Source organism: Pleurodeles waltl, chromosome 7 (assembly GCF_031143425.1).
Source record: "Pleurodeles waltl isolate 20211129_DDA chromosome 7, aPleWal1.hap1.20221129, whole genome shotgun sequence".
Lineage (NCBI taxonomy): Eukaryota > Metazoa > Chordata > Amphibia > Caudata > Salamandridae > Pleurodeles > Pleurodeles waltl.
Window position 1 is genome coordinate 1,136,431,048 of NC_090446.1, and position 16,772 is coordinate 1,136,447,819.

Sequence of the window (16,772 nt, forward strand, 5' to 3'; positions counted from 1 at the left end):
CTTCATGCACTTAAAGAGAGAGAAAAGGTGAGACCTTCAAGTGGCCTTGGGTGATCAAAAACCTCCTTTACAGAGCCCTTCTCTCTGGAACATTGAGGAAGGTATAAACAAAAAAAACGATGTTCCTCGCTTCAATTAACAGGTAGGAGAAATGAAGTACCTACCTGTTCCCTGTCGGCTTTGGATCGATGTTAGGAGGGCCAGTCTGGCAATCACTGACATCGACAAGACTGACATCGGAGAAGTCACCAGCGAGGCATGGGTAATCGACTTCAAGAGTTCCAATCCAGTCTCAGTCGACACAGCTGACGTCGCATAGGTCTCTGTCGAAGCATGGTCACTCAATGTCCACACAAGCTACATTGTCGGTGTCAGGCTCATCATCGACTAATCCGACGCTACAAGAAATGTAGACGGCACAGGATTCGACGCCAAGGCAACCGACGTCGACTCGATCTGCTGAGGTTCCAATATAAACGTTGGGAGAAGGTCGATGTCAAGTACTGTCGACATCGACTCAGTCATGGCAGAGAGACAGGCCCAGGTCGACGTTGCAGCCAAGATTCTCGACGTCAGAGGAGTTTTCTTTCCTCAGAGATCAGATCTGTTCATGAAGACATGGCGACATGGCCAGAAAAGTCCCCTCTATAACCTCTGCGTTTCCCTCAGTGACATCAGACTCCAAGTTTGGATTATTCAAGAACCTTTTTCCCATACAGAACACCTGCGCCTGCCCATACACCATCAAGGACGCCACGCAGGTCTAGGAGTGCACTCAGAAGGAAAACACTAAGTAAACACCCACAACCTCATAGATCCCCATCTAGATCTACACATACTAGGTTTTGGTCCAGGTCATGTCACCACTATCCCTCCAGGTCTCGAAGAAGACATAGATCACCCTCTTGGTCTTCGACTTCTCGTTCCTCCATGAGGTACTACTCACCACCGCTGTCGGACTCCCCTCTAGTCTAGAGTTTCCCCTGTGGACGACCTGGTAACATACAATGATGTCCTCATCAGAGGGGCGACAAAGCTAAACATTGACATTGCAACACCTGTGTCTACGTCGTCGATCGTTTTTGAAACTCTTCATCACAGGTCTTCTTCCAGACCACTAATACTTTTAGCACCCAACCTTCTTGAACCTGCCATGCAGACTTTTCTTACTCCAGCGTCTGTTTGAGCTGTACCATCAAGACTCTTCAAAGGCACCTGATCAAGACCCTTTGTTCCTCCAGTCAGATTCTTTCCCAGATTTGGTGATAGTGGCAGCTGCAAAAAAGACTCATGCCACTGCTTCATCCTCAACGGCACCACCGGATAAAGGTAGTAAACAATTTGACTTGATGTGGAATGAAATGTGTAATACCTAGAGTAGCAAGCCCATCCCATACCCCTGAGGATGAAGCTGGATTAAGCTGCAGCAGTTGATCAGTTCATTTAAACAGGTTACGTAATAAGGCCTGTCCCATTTAGGTGGATGTCTGCTCTAGTATCTGAAACAAGACAGTAATGTCTTGTGAAAGTATGTACCGGTTTCTACATTGCTGCTTTCCTGATTTTGGAGATGGGTTCATTTCTCAGAATAGCTATTGTTGCTGCCTTCCCCCTGGTAGAATGGGCTTTGGGCCTTGCATTCCATTGCTTATTGGCTAGCTGACCGGTAAATACAATGTAAGAAACTATCCATCTAGAAATAGTTTGTTTAGAAGCAGCCATGCCTGTTCTTATTGGTCCATAGTTCACAAATAAGTGATCAGATTGTCTAAGGTCTTTTATTTTATCCAAATAGAATTTTAGGTTTCTCTTTAGATCTAAAGAGTGTAGCGCTCTTTCTGCTGGTGTGGAAGGCTTGGGGAAAAAGGTAGGGAGCGGAAAAGGCTGGTTAATATGGAAATCAGAAACCGCCTTTGGCAGGAAACTAGGGTGGGTTCTCATAACTACCCTGATGTCGTGTAAAACTGTGTAAGGCTCTTTTGCACAGAGAGTCTGAATTTCATTTACTCTGCGCGCTGAGGTAATAGCTGCAAGTAATGCTGTTTTCCATGTAATATGCTGTCGGGAAGACTTATGTATGGGCTTAAAAGGTGGACTCATCAGTTTTGAAAGTACCACGTTTAGCTCCCAGGGAGTAGAGGGTGAACGAACAGGGGGAAAACTTTTCTTAAGCCATATAAAAAATCTTTAACAGACATTTGAAAAAAGGATGTCTGAGTAAGTGATTTTCTGAGCAGTTATAGCTGCAACATATCCCTTTATCGATGAAAACCGCAAACCTGATTTTGCCCGAAGAATGAGGTAAGGTAAAATGACATTCTCCTGCCCCAGAATTGGATGGAAATTATTCTGGATGCACCACATATAACATCTTTTCCATTTAAACACATATGTGCGTCTCGTTGATGGTCTTTTGGAATCCATGAGAATGTCCATGCATTCCTGCGAAAGACCTAAATGGCCATATTGGAGGAATTCAGGAGCCATGCTGTTAAGCTCAAGGAAGGAAGGTTGGGGATGGAGTATTTTCCCCCCAGAGTTTGTGAAGGAGATCCAGTCTACACAGCAGTCTCGTGTGGTTTCTCTGAGAGATGAAGTAGACCCGTGTACCACCACTGGGGAGGCCACGCAGGAGTTATTAGGATCATCCTGGTCCTGGCACTGTAGAACTTGTTGATGACCTTCGGAATTCGAGGAATGTGAGGAAATGCATTCAGACAACTTTCTGACCAGTTGATCAAAAGGGCATTGCCCTTTGTCCCTGGACGGTAAAACCAGGATGCGAAGCTTGGGCATTTTTTGTGTGGTTCGCGGGCGAATAAGTCTATTTGCTGTTGCCCCCTTGCTGAATAAATGTTTGAACCCAGTTGTGATCTTCTGCAGATACGATGCTCAGAAAATCTGCTTGAGTGTTCAAATGTCCTGGTAGGTGAACCCCCAATATCGTCAAGTTTCTGGCAAGTAGACACTTCCATATTGCTTGCACTTCCAACAATAGGGTCCGTGAACGAGTCCCTCCTTGCTTATTCAGATAATACATTGTGGTTGTGTTGTCCATTTGAACAAGGAGAGAGTTCATCTGAATGGAAGGATAGAGGGATTTCAGTGCTAGATGGACTGCTCTGAGTTCCAACATGTTTATATGATAAAGTTGTTTCTTGTCAGACCACAGGCCCTGAACTTGTAAGGGACCCATGTGAGCCCCCCAACCCTGAGAGAAAGCATCAGTGATCTAAGTTTGTGTTGGAAGTTTTTGGTGAAAAGGAACTCCTAGCAGTAAATGCTGTTTCTGCATCCACCATCAGAGGGATTGTGTGACTTCCCTTGTGAGAAGTATCTTGTCGTCCCATTTGTTGAAATATTGAGACCACTGATCCTCCAGGACTTGCTGTAGAGTTCTCATGTGCAACCTGGCATTGGGCACAATCAAGATGCAGGAGGCCATTGATCCCAGTAGCAGTGCCACTTGTCTGGCTGATGGACGAGGAGTGTGGAGGAGAATTCAACATTTCATGTCGATTGAGTATAACCTTTCCTCCGTAGGATACACTATTGCGTGGTTTGTATCCAGTGTCGCTCCTAGATAATGGATGCTTTGAGTTGGTATCTGTGTGGATTTTTTGATGGGGACCTGTAAGCCCAGGGTTTGGATAATGCAGTTGTGCTAGTTCTGGAGAGACACTTTTGATCAGCCAGTCATCTAGGTATGGATAGACAAAAATGCGCTTCCTTCTCAGATATGCAGCAACTACTGCCTTCCATTTCGAGAATGTTTGAGGGGCTGATTTTAGGCCGAAGGGTAAGACTTTGTACGGGTAGTGCTATAATGCTACCCTGAAGCGCAGATACCTCCGATGTTTCCTTGCGATTGGCATATGGAAATAGGCATTCTGAAGGTCTGCGGAGCACATCCAGCCCCCCTGATGGTGTTGGGGGTAAATCTGATGAAGAGCAAGCATCCTGAATTTTTCTTTTTGGATGAATTTGTTCAGGTGTCAATGGTCTAAGATTGGCCAGTATTCTTGAGACGGGCCTTTTTTCTGGACGAGGAAGACTCCTGTGCATCATCAGGTGGAACCTCCTCTATTGCTTCTTTTTGTAGTAACATGTCCACTTCCTTTCGTAACATACTGTGTTGATGGTGGAATGGTACTTCTGGTGGAGGGGATTTGAACTTGAGTGCGTAACCATTCTGAACAATGTTCAAAACCCATTTGTCATTTGTTATTTCGAGCCACTCTTTTAAATGCTTGGTAATGCGTCCCCCCACCGGAGCGGGATACAGAGAAGAGGGAAGCTTGGACTCCTTGTTTTAACTGTCCTATGGAGGAGCAATGGAAGGTCTTAGGGCCAGAGATTGTGGCATGGTCCAGGTGTGGACGGGCGCAGACAGGCTTGCCTTTGGCGTGCCTTCAGCCTGGCTGCCATTAACAAAGGGAGGGAGGCAGGGGGTCTGGTCAGCTGGGAGCGCAGGAGTGCGCTTTGCATGGAGTGAGGGGGGCAGGGCATCAGCGGCACGGGAAAAACTGAGAATGAAAGGGGAGTGAAAGATACAAGGAAAGCAAAGTGAAATAAAAATGGCAGAAAAATAAGCAGAAGTAAAAAGCAGGAGTAAAGCGATACATGCACATGGCCACTAGGCCACCACGGATGGGCCTCGAACTGAGAGTCAGGCAGGCAGCAGCAGCAAACAGGTGGAACTGCACAGAGGAGGGCGAACAGGCGCTGACCAGGAATTGCAGTGCACATTTGAAAAGGCAACGAAACACAGGCTGCATACAGCCCAGTACCGCTTTAAATGATAAAGACCAATAGCACTCCAGTTCCTCAAGGAGTGGTGCTCTGAAATACTGCATCATGTGCCCACGACACAGTTGCGCTGGTGAAAGCGTCATCAGTCCTCCTTGCTGAGCTGGGCAGCCATTGCGAATAAAAAACAGCAACATTAAAATGGCCCCAATTAAGGCCAAAGTAATTGGGAATCCCCCAACAATGCCTGGAAATATTTAGTGTATTGCTGAAGGTATTATACCAAATATAGATGTAAAGCTGCTGGCAGACCCAGAACCAACAGCCTTAAAGAAATGTACAATACCAGTAGTATAGGATGCATTAAAAATTCATCCCACAAGTGCACCGAAGTGTCTCAGAAAGTTTGTATTTAAAAGGGACTGTATCTGTACAGATGACCTCGCTACTTGGAGTGCATAGGTCTCGCGGGCAGATGTCAGTGCTCCATGTTTCTAAAACAATAGAGCTTTTAGTCTGCTTAACTTGTCCAAATTTACATTGGAAGTAGCAATCTGAGTTCAAATTTCTGCTGCTTTGTTGCGTGGGGGCAGAAAGCATGTTGCTGCCACAAGTAACAATTTTGGAGACAAATTACATAGGCAATTCCAGCTCGCATTCCACAACAGCCCTCGCTGTTTAGAAGCACATAACTTCTATTTGAGAGCAGCTGGAACGCTGGTTGAATCAAGGAGACGGGTACTCCCTTCAGATAACAAGCCAAATTTGCTGCAGAAACATTACATGCTCTGAGCAAGGACAGCTGTTTACAAACCATGTTTACAAACCATTGAATGGCTCACAGAGGTCTCGTATTTGCATGCCATTGAAACATTTGTACGAGAAGGGTTAGATCCCACACCTCGTGAATTTAGTTATCTTCTATCCTTTTACATCTGCCCACGGGAAGGTGTTTCAAGATTATTAAGTGTTCTCTGGACTCCTTACAGGTGATGCGGTAGGAATATTTGGCACGATATGCCTTTGGTATTGGCTTGCAGTCAGCCAAAGCTTTCACTGCAGTCAGTATTTCATCATCCAGCCTCGTTCGTGAATGAGTAATTGCAGCTCCAGTAGCTACTGACTTGGCCACTTCATCAGCCAGCGTATTGCCTGTGACGTATATTCCTACATGTTGATGTCCCAATGTATGAACTATATGGACAATGAGTAGCATTTCTTTTAGATCTGCTACTTTCTCCCAAAGTAACCTGTGTTTGATGGTGTTGCATTTTGAATCTCTGAACCCATTCTGACTCCAGTAATGCAGATATTCATTGAACGACTGGACACGTTAGTTCAAATCACAGACTATTAACGTTAGTTGTTCTGGATCCACGTGTTCCAGTGCCATCACCAGAGCCTTGAGCTCTGCTAAATGTGCAGTGCAGTCCCCTATGGTCTATGTATTTTGTGGATGGAATGCACCATTTTTCATGTAGCCACTCACAGCCGAGGAAATGGCGGAGTATTGGTATTTAGTGCCTACGGCTGGCTGGGCTGAACCATCAGTGTAAGTACTTTTTTTTTTAATTGATCAAAGCAAAGTGTTTGCTGGTATTGATAGTCCATTTTGAATTGAAGAAATTCTTGAGTTTGTAATTTTGGGTAAAAAATGTAATCTACATCAGTGGCTGTCAGAGACGCTGCCCATTGGATCCGGCATGGATGTAATTCTTTCACGTTTGGAATGCTGGCCTTTGTGACAGCCTCAAGGGCTGGGATCTGAGACACAATAATGAGGTGTTTCTCCTGAGCCAGAGGTCTCTCTTTAATGGCAGCCATCTGAACAGCAGTCAGAATCATTTCTGTGGGAACAAAGCTTTGTTCCACTGTGGAATATAAATGTGATTTATATGCAATAGAGACAGTATCACGCTCACTGAATGTTACATAAGTAAAACCAATGGCACCAGCAGTTACTCTTGATTACCAAATGTGTTTTGTTGTCCCTGGTGTGTAAGTGTTTTGCTGCAAGCATGTCTTGTGGCAATGCTCTGAGAATGCCTGTGTTTGACAGTCCAATATTTGCCAAAAACTCAGTGTGTATTAAATCATATAATGGTTTAATTTGTTCTGTATAATCTGGGAAGTAAGTTCTGCCAAAGTTTAAAAAGCCCAATAAGGACTGGAGCTTTTTTTTTCTTTTTATGGTATTTGGTGGTTGCAATTGTGCGCATTTTTCTAGAAAGTGGGGAGGTACGCTTTTTCCTTTATCTGAGAACTTGTATCGAAAAAATAGGACACTGAGAAAGGCAATTTTTGTTTTCTTAAAATTTAATTTGTAGCTGAATTCGGCAAATCCCACAACAATTCTGGCTACCCATCTTTTGAACAAGATCATCATCCGAAAGGTAGATATCATTTACATAGAACAATGACTCAGGGTCAGTGTTGTATACAGTGGATGTTACACTTGATGAGAACAGCCCAGAACTGTGGGAGCATGTCTAAACCGCTAAATGCGGTTAGATCCCTGCTTTCAGGGGCTATATTGTGGCAGAAGAAGCCGTTGGAAATATTCAACATTGTTTTGTCTTTTTTGCACTATATTGTTAATGAGTGCTGTGCTATGTGCATTTTTGGATAGCAAATGTGCGAGTATGACCGTTTAAATGTCTGTAATCTAAGACTGTTAGATGGTCTGGTTTAGCTATGGGAAATAGTAGATTATTCATTGGTGAGACACACGGTTTAATTACACCCTGATTCTCTAGCCGTGTGAGAATCTCTCTCCTAGATGTTTTAGCCTCATGCTTAATAGAATGTTGAGGTTGTGGTTGTGACCAAATTGGTATTATGTGGTGAAGAGAATCTTTGTCCCATCCCACGTGATTGCAATACAGTGCAGGACTTGTGCCAATGCCCAATCAAATGCGTAAGCCTCTCTTAACTCTATAGGAACCAGGGGCTAGAAAGAAGGCTTAATGATCTCTTCCCCCCAGGGGGACATCATGGACAAATTCTTGTGGCCAATCTTTTTGGCCAATAAAATGTCATTAATGCCAGTTAGTAGTTTTGAGAATATATCAATCGTGTGTTATATGTCTCCCTCTAATTGTATTTTAATTTTATACACCTTATTGGTAGGGGAGACATTCATGTCCGCAGTATCGACTTCTAAAAAGTCGTCAGTTGGTTTTACCTCCAGATGCTCTTGAAGATTCCTCAAACTATTGTGACCACCGCCAACAGACAGGGGGGAGACAAAGTACCGCCCACCCTATTACAAGAGGCCTATGCGCCACCTTTTCCGGGGCGGAACTAACGCTATCAAAAGCACGGCGCAAACAGTACACAGAAGGGAAAACACTCACCTCTCGACACCCAACGAAGAACCAGGACGCCATGGAGCCCGAACTACAGGTGTTACCAATGCTGGTCTTCCTCCTCTTGTATCACCATACACACAAATACATGCAACAACATTACATATACACCCCCTTGCCCCCTGGAAGAACGCAAGGACAAAAGGAAATGATTGTAACGATTGTAATCAATACAAATCAGATAGTGTAATTTCAAAAATCAGTATATACAAATATGTACAGCAGCTACTCAAGTCCGGATAGTGTACTAATCATTGTCCGTGGACCACTGGGCCCAAAATGCATGGGCGAAGCCCACACATAATACCTGATTCGAAACGGAGAGAACATTGCTGGGGCAACAGATTGAAAATATACAGGCACCTCAGGGGGAGGAGGGTACCTCAGCCGGATGAATGCACGACGCCACTGCTGCACGAGGGGGCTCCATGCCCATTGATGTATCCTGGGGAGTGCAAAACCACAGTCTCTCAAGTCTTTCCAGTGGGTGGTTTGCTCACTGCTTTATCCTGGGGAGTGCAAAGCTGCAGTCTCTCAAGTCTCTCCAGTGGGTGGTTTGCCCACTGCTTTATCCTGGGGAGTGCAAAGCCGCAGTCTCTCAAGTCTCTCCAGTGGGTGGTTTGCCCGCTGCTTTATCCTGGGGAGTGCAAAGCCACAGTCTCTCAGGTCTTTCCAGTGTGTGGTTTGCCCACTGCTTTATCCTGGGGAGTGCAAAGCCACAGTCTCTCAAGTAGATGTCATTCTCCACTGGTTCTGGAGGGGGCCTGGTGCCCAGAGTGCTTCATCCTGCCAAGGACAGAGGTAGTGGATGTCTTTCTCTACTGGTTCTGGAGGGAGCCTGGTGCCCAGAGTGCTTCATCCTGCCAAGGACAGAGGTAGTGGATGTCTTTCTCTACTGGTTCTGGAGGGGGCCTGGTGCCCAGAGTGCTTCATCATGCTAAGGACAGAGGTAGTGGATGTCTTTCTCCACTGGTTCTGGAGGGAGCTTGGTGCCCAGAGTGCTTCATCCTGCCAAGGACAGAGGTAGTGGATGTCTTTCTCCACTGGTTCTGGAGGGGGCTTGGTGCCCAGAGTGTTCCACGTGCAGTGTGACGGTACAATTCCCTCACCTGGGTGTGCGTGCCACGAGATTGGTGAGGTTCATGTAGCATGATACGCCATGGAGGCAGCGACATACCCCACACTGCTGTGGCTGCGCCTTCCACCTGCAGGTGTAAACAGTGATGGAAGAAATGCCTCATGGAAGCTGCCGAGGGTCCAGGAACTCTCCTCCAGCCTCAGGCGACTGACCACTGGGGATGGTAGCCATGTCAGCGGTGGTGCCTGTGTCCGAGGACGCCGCGGGGCCGGTGGCGGTGCTTGCGGCGTTGTCTGTCGCGGCGGTGCATAGGTCAGCACCTGCAGTGGGACACAGCAGGTCGTTTCCTGCAGCCTCGGACGGCTGCCCACTGGTAAAGAGGCTGGGGACTGTTGCTGAGGCTGTGGACGTGCCGGGGGCGGTGCAGGTGGCGGTGCTTGCAGCGGTGTCTGTTGCGGCGGTGCTTGGGTCAGCACCTGCAGAGGGACACAGCAGGACGTTTCCTGCAGCCTCGGACGGCTGCCCACTGGGGAAGAGGCTGGGGACTGTCGATGAGGCTATATACATGCCAGGGGCGGTGCAGGTGATGGTGCAGGTGGCGGTTGTGGTGGCGGGCAGCTAGCGGTGTTCGCCGCCTTACAGGTTGGCGTGGTCGTGGACAGAAAGTGTGACACTGGTCCCTCAGTCAGTGCCACCATGCCCTCTCCTTACCTGCTCTTCAGCTTTTGGCCCTTCCCCAGCTTTGATGGTGCCGCAGTTGTCTTGTCACTATCCCCTTTGTTTTTTTGCTGAGCCCTTGGTGGCTGGTACTTTAGGCTTCTCCCTCCAGGATGTGGGCACCTTTTTCACCTTGGCAGGTGGCGGAATGTCCTTGCCCTCGCTACGTGGCACACTGGCAGCCCTGATGGGTGGCGCACTCCATGACCCTGCAGTTGCTGGCACCACTGTGGCTGGGGATTTGGTGGCTGAGGTGCTGGGCTGGGACCTGGAATGCCTGGCCCTAGGGGAAGGACAGGGGGGGAGGTGTAGGGAAGAGGTCAATGTTAGCCAGGAAGAGTTTCTTAGACACACTGGGACGGGAAGATGGAAGGGTTTGGGAGTGGAGGCAGAGGTAGTGGTTGTAGGAGGTGTACGTCTGCTGAATTTGGGTGAAGGTGCATGGGCCGAAGGCTTTTGTGAGGTGGATGGCTGTTTGGTGTGTGTGTGCCTGCGTTTGTGTACTTTGGGAGGAGGGCTCACAGACAAACTGGTAGAGGACACTGGGGATGTGTGCATGGTAGTGGGGGCGGTGAGTGCACATGAGCGGTGTGTGGTGATGGGTCGTGCTGGTGATGGAGGTAGTGGCTGAGGTTGTAGTTTATGCAGGTGTGAGTGGAGACGAGACTGGGAGGGAGGAGGAGGACGTGGAGGAGGGGGACACAGTGGAGGCTGTGGATGTTGCTGTGTCTGCATGGGGATGGTGCTTGTGTGAGTGCCTGTGGGATGTGTGGTGCTTATGTTTGCCTGAGCCACTCTTGTGTATTGATGAGTGTGCATGATGGTCTGATGGTGTGTTTGGGATAGGCTGAGGTACAGGGGATTAGGTCTGGGTGGAGGAAGTTGGAGGGGGAGGCTGGACACAGGGACAATGGCTGCCATCAGTGCTGAGGCCAGAGCCTGAAATGCTCGCTGTTGGGCTGCCTGCCCAGAATGAATGCCCTCCAGGTATGCATTTATTTGTTGCAAATGCCTCTCGACACCCTGGATGGCATTCACAATGGTAGATTGCCCTACAGTGAGGGATCTCAGGAGGTCAATAGCCTCCTCACTGAGAAGCGTACGGCTGACTGGGGCAGGGCCTGAGGTGCCTGGGGCGAAGGAGATGCCCACCCTCCTGGGTGAGCGGGCACGGGACACACGCTGAGGGGCTGCTGGGAGGGCGGTGCTGGTAGGTTTGGGGTGGCAGCTGTACCTGTTGATGCAGTGGGCACAGAGGTGCCCGCCACTGCAAGGGAGTTCCGATCAGAGGAGTCACTGTCACTGCTATCTGCTCCTGTCCCCGCCGTGGAGCTCCCCTCGCCCTCTGTCCCACTGGTGGCTTCAGACTCCGTTGTTTCGCCCTCCAGAGCCAAGTGGGTTGCAGCTCCCTCCTGCTCCGGTGCCAATGTTCTTCCACCTGATGATGCTATTGCACACAAGAACAGGGAGACCACAAAAAGGTGGTGGGGGCGAGGGGAACAGAAGAAAGACATGTTCAGTTCATGCAACACCATTACCGTTGGCGGACACAACACACAGGGAGCAGCCCTCTGCACTATGCCATGCAACATTTCCTAGAAATTTCACTGGACCATGGGGTACGCAGCCTAACACCAATTGCTGCACACCTGGAAGTCACGGGAGCCTGACTAGATGTAGATGGCTCTTACCACTGTTGGGGTGCGGTACCACATAGTCTGCCTCACAAGGGACCTTGTCTACAAACTTTGCCCTGGCCTAGGATAACCCACTAAGCACCTCCCCCACCCAGACACCTCGTAATGCGCGCAGAGTCAGCTGAATGAGAGTGTACTCACCTTCTTGTGCTGCTGTGATGCCCTCAAGTGCCCATACAACTCCGGATACGCCACCGCCAGGATCCAGAACATCAGTGGGGGTCATGGTGCGACAGGCACCCCTCCCACATTGGGAGGCCATCCCCAGCTGTGTCTCCGCTGTCTTCTTGCTCCAGCGGCGCAGGTCCTCCCATCTTTTACGGCAGTGGGTGCTCCGTCTGTGGTAGACCCCCAGGGTCCGGACGTCTTTGGCGATGGAACGCCAAATACCCTTCTTCTGGTGGGCGTTGACCTAGAGGAATGGTACAGGGGGAAATGGAAATGACTTTCCCGTCCGGACCATCATACTCATTGCCCCCCAGTTCCCACCCTTGCCCTGACGCACATACACTCCCCATCCGCACATGAAGGCCTCAGTCCCCCCCCTACCCCCCACCATGTACCTTCCATCCACACCACTCAAAACAGGCATTGCCCATGCAGCATGCTCGCAGTGTACTCACCTGTTTGTCTGGAGGACCGTACAGTTGCGTGTACTGGGGGAGGACCCCATCCACTAGTTTCTCCAACTCCTCCGAAGTGAAGGCAGGGGCCCTTTCTCCAGACACATGAGCCATCGTCGCTTCCAGACTGAGGTCACAGCAGCACTTGCAGTGTAGGTCCTCTCCTGTTGAAGGTCAGGTATCAAGTGAGTGAACAGACAGAAAGTGGCGGTCACATCCGCGGCGGTGCGTACCGTCACCGACGGCGTACATCATCATTGGCTCCTGGGACCAATAGGGTCCAATGTTAACCAATGCTGAATTGCCCCACAGTCTTCGACCGCCCACCGCAACGGTGTACAACGCCAGCGCAGTTACTTCATATCCCCTTGTCCCACCTTACAGGTCAGGCAGCCGCCACTTCAGGAGGCCACATGGGATGGATGTTAACTGTGTCACACCTATCTAGGCCGGGAATATAGACAGATACCGGCACATTACGGATTTATTACGTTTCCGAAAATTAAACTTTGTGATACCTCAGTGTTGGATGACTCTCTGCTCGCTATTCTCCATAGGGCATGTCCGCTGGGGCAGGTGATAAGATGGCGGCATCCTCCGGTGTACAGACCTCTGGTCGACCTGTCGACATTGGAAGACAGACACATCCTGGTCACATACAGACTTGATTGTGCAACAATCCAAGAACTGTGTGCCCAGTTGGAGCCGGATCTGATGTCAGCTATCCGCCATCCCACAGGAATCCTCCCTCTAGTGCAGGTCCTGTCTGTACTCCATTTCCTGGCCAGTGGGTCTTTTCAAACAACAGTGGCCATGGCATCAGAGATGTCCCAGCCAATGTTCTCTAATGTGTTGTCCAGAGTGTTATCTGCCCTGCTGAAACACATGTGCAGCTACATCATTTTCCCTCAGGTGGAGGATTTGCCCATAGTGAAAGGTGAGTTCTATGCCCCGGGACATATCCCCAACATCATTGGTGCCATTGATGGGACCCATGTGGCATTTGTCCCTCCCCCTCCCCCTTCCCCTCCCAGCAGGAATGAACAGGTGTACAGAAACCAGAAGAGCTACCATTCGATGAATGTGCAGATGTTGTGTTTGGCAGACCAGTACATCTCCCATGTCAATGCCAAGTATCCTAGCTCTGTGCATGACGCTTACATTTTGAGGAATAGCAGCATCCCTTATGTGATGGGGCAACTCCAGAGGCACTGTGTGTGGCTAATAGGTGAGGTCAAGGTCCCAATATAGTTGACATAGGTGTCTGGGTATGGGGCTGTCCCTAAGGGTTAGTGTGTGTCTAACAGTTGTCCCACGACATTTGCAGGTGACTCTGGTTACCCCAACCTGTCTGGCTACTGACCCCAGTGAGGAATCCCAGGACAAGAACAAAGGAACGCTACAATGAGACACATGGGCGAACTAGGAGGGTGATCGAGCGCACCTTCGGCCTCCTGAAGGCCAGATTCTGGTGCCTCCATCTGACAGGTGGATCCCTCTACTACTCACTGAAGAAGGTGTGCCAGATAATCGTGGCCTGCTGTATGCTGCACAACCTGGCTTTGCACTCCAGGTGCCTTTTCTGCAGGAGGATGGGCCAGAGGGTGGTCTTGTGGCAGCTGTGGCGCCTGTGGACAGTGAAGAAGAGGAGGGAGAAGAAGAGGATATCGACAACCGAAACAACATCATCAGGCAATACTTCCAGTGAGAAACAGGTAAGAAGATGCCACTGCTTCCCACATCTCATTCTATTGTTGGAACAAGCATAAGTGTGTCATTTTCATTTAGTGTATGGACCCTGACTTGTCATTTTGACTTTCCATTTCACAGATTTGGGTCCCACTTTGTGCCCTCTGCTATGTTTACTGCTGGCCTACAGCTGTGTTACATTGGTATGTGAACAAGTAAATTGACATTGCTATATTCCATAGATATTGCAATTACACATTTGTGAAAGCACAGACTGACTCCAGATTGTTTTGTGATTGAAGTGTGTTATTAATGTGCAAATAAGTGGAGGGGGTTGTAAAATTGGCTGGGGAGATGGTGGAGGAATGTCCATGGCAGAGTACAGTCTATTTGTTTCACAGGTGCATTGTCCAAAGAGGCATAGGAAGTGGAGCAATGGCAGTTTAAGGATGGACAGGGTGACATAGTGGGACAGAGGGGTGACATTCAGGGGGCTCTCATTTCCTGGCAGGGGTCTTGGCATTGTTCTCAGTCTTGTTCCTGGATCTCAGGGACCGTTTGCAAGGTGGTTCTCCATCTGCAGGGGGTGGGGTGCTGGTGTCCTGTTGTTCCTGTGGCGGTGCCTCCTGTCCACTAGCGGAGGTGGAGGGCTGTTCATCGTCCAGGCTAGTGTCAGGGGCCCCTTGTTGTGCCACTGTGTCCTTCCTGGTGTTGGCGAGGTCTGCCAGCACCCCTGCAATGGTGACCAGGGTGGTGTTAATGGACTTCAAGTCCTCCCTGATCCCAAGGTAGTGTTCCTCCGGCAGCCGCTGGGTCTTCTGAAACTTGGCCAGTACCGTTGCCATTGTCTCCTGGGAATGATGGTAAGCTCCCATGATGTTGGAGAGTGCCTCGTGGAGAGTGGGTTCCCTGGGCCTGTCCGCCTCCTGTCGCACAGCAGTCCTCCCAGTTTCCCTGTGCCTCTGTCCCCTGAACCGTGTGCCCACTGCCCCCAGGTCCCTGATTTTCTTGGGTTGGTGGGTTTGCCTGGGTTCCCTGTAGTGGTGGACACACTGCTGATTGACGTGTCCTGGGGACAGTGGGATGGGCCCGCTGGGTGGGTGCTGTGCTGGTGTTTCCTAAGGGGGAGGGTCTGTTGTGGCTTGTGTCAGGGGAACCGACTGTCCTGAGGTCCCTGATGGGCCGGGCTGGTCATCTTGATCCAGTTGTGCAGAGCTGCTGTCATCACTGTGGGCCTCTTCTGTGGGGGGACTGGGTATGTTTGGCACCTCCTGTCCGGTGACGTTGGGTAGGGGTCCTGTTGGGGTGTAAATGCATAGTTATTGTAACTGTGTGTGCCATTGTGTGCAATGGGTGAGTGACCCTCTACTCCAGTGCTTGCATTATTGGCTTGGTCCTTGTGTGACTGGTGATTTTGGGGCATGAGTGAGTCTCTCTACTGGACATGGTTGGGTGATGGGTGTCCGTGCATTTGTGTTACATGCAGGGCTTGGTTTTGGGTTGTGTTGGTGGGGTATCTGTAGGTTGTTGGGGTGATGGGTGTGAGGGTAAGGGTGGGAGTATGTGATGGCATGCAGGTAGGGTGGGAGGGGGATATAGTAGTAAAGATTTGCCTTACCAGAGTCCAGTCCTCCTGCTACTCCTGCGAGGGCCTTAGGATGCAGTATAGTCAAGACTTGCTCCTCCCATTTTGTTAGTTGTGGGGGTCCACCGCCAGTCCTCTGTACAGCGATCTGGTGTCTGGAGACCACGGAACGCACCTTTCCCGATAGGTCGTTCCACCTCTTCCTGATGTCATCCAGTGTTCTTGGATGCTGTCCCACTGCGTTTTCCCTGTTGACGATTCTGTGCCATAGCTCCATCTTCCTTGCAATGGATGTCTGCTGCACCTGTGATCCGCATAGCTGTGGCTCTACCCGAATGATTTCCTCCACCATTACCCTGAACTGCTCCTCAGAGAACCAGGGGTGTCGTTGAGGTGCCATGGTGTAGTGTGGGTGATATGTGAGGTGGTGTCTGTTGTGATGTGTGAGGGGATGTGTTGGTGTGTGTTGTTTGAGGTGCGTGGATGTTGTGTAAGTGATGGTGTTGTGTCTCTGTGAATGCTGGTGTTGTTTTTGGTAGTGTCTCTCTCTGGCGTGGTTTCAAAATTCTGGTAGTAAGGGTTTGTGGGTGATGTGGGTGTGTGTTTTATAGTGGTGTGAGTGGGTGTGTGTGTGTGTATGTGTATCAGTTGTGAGTATTTCGAATTGTCCAATGTGGTTGTGCTTTGTATATGTGTGTGTATTTTGAGCGCGGCAGTGTATACTGCCAATTGTTTTAACGCGGTTGAAAGACCGCTGCGTTGATTCGTGGGTCGTGTTGGTGGGGTATCGACACATCCAATGAGAGGTTTACCGCGGTTGATTTGTGGATCCTGATAGTGTGGGTGTATTCCTGTTGGCGTGACGGTGTCGGTTTTGTTATTGCCAGTTTATCACTGACATTTGCTGTGGCGGACTTGTGTGGGTGTCTGTATTGTGGCAGATTCCGAGCTGTAGCAGAATTCCGCTGCCGCAACAGTATGTTGGTGGTCTTCTGCACGGCGGTAAGCGGGATTTACCACCAGGGTTGTAATGGGGGCCTATATATTGCTACAAGCTCAATGTATCAGCGGTGAACCTCAGTTACCGCCAAGGTGCCCTGTATCAGGATGCTTTGTGTATGTGGCCCATTGTGGTCAGGTAGGACCTTCATTTCTCAAAGGACCTAGTCTAACATGAAGTGTTGTATGTGGTAGGGCACTGTCAAGCTAGTTTTAGTGGTCTTGAAATGATAAAGGTATTTCTATGTATGTGTATGCTCTGAACTG

At 49.4% G+C, this 16,772-nt stretch overlaps 1 protein-coding gene across 4 annotated transcripts in view; it reads left to right on the top strand.

The window, feature by feature from the left end:
• UNK (unk zinc finger) overlaps nt 1-16,772 on the top strand; it is an 890,253-nt gene that overhangs the window by 795,086 nt on the left and 78,395 nt on the right. The gene's annotated exons all lie outside the window — the stretch shown is intronic.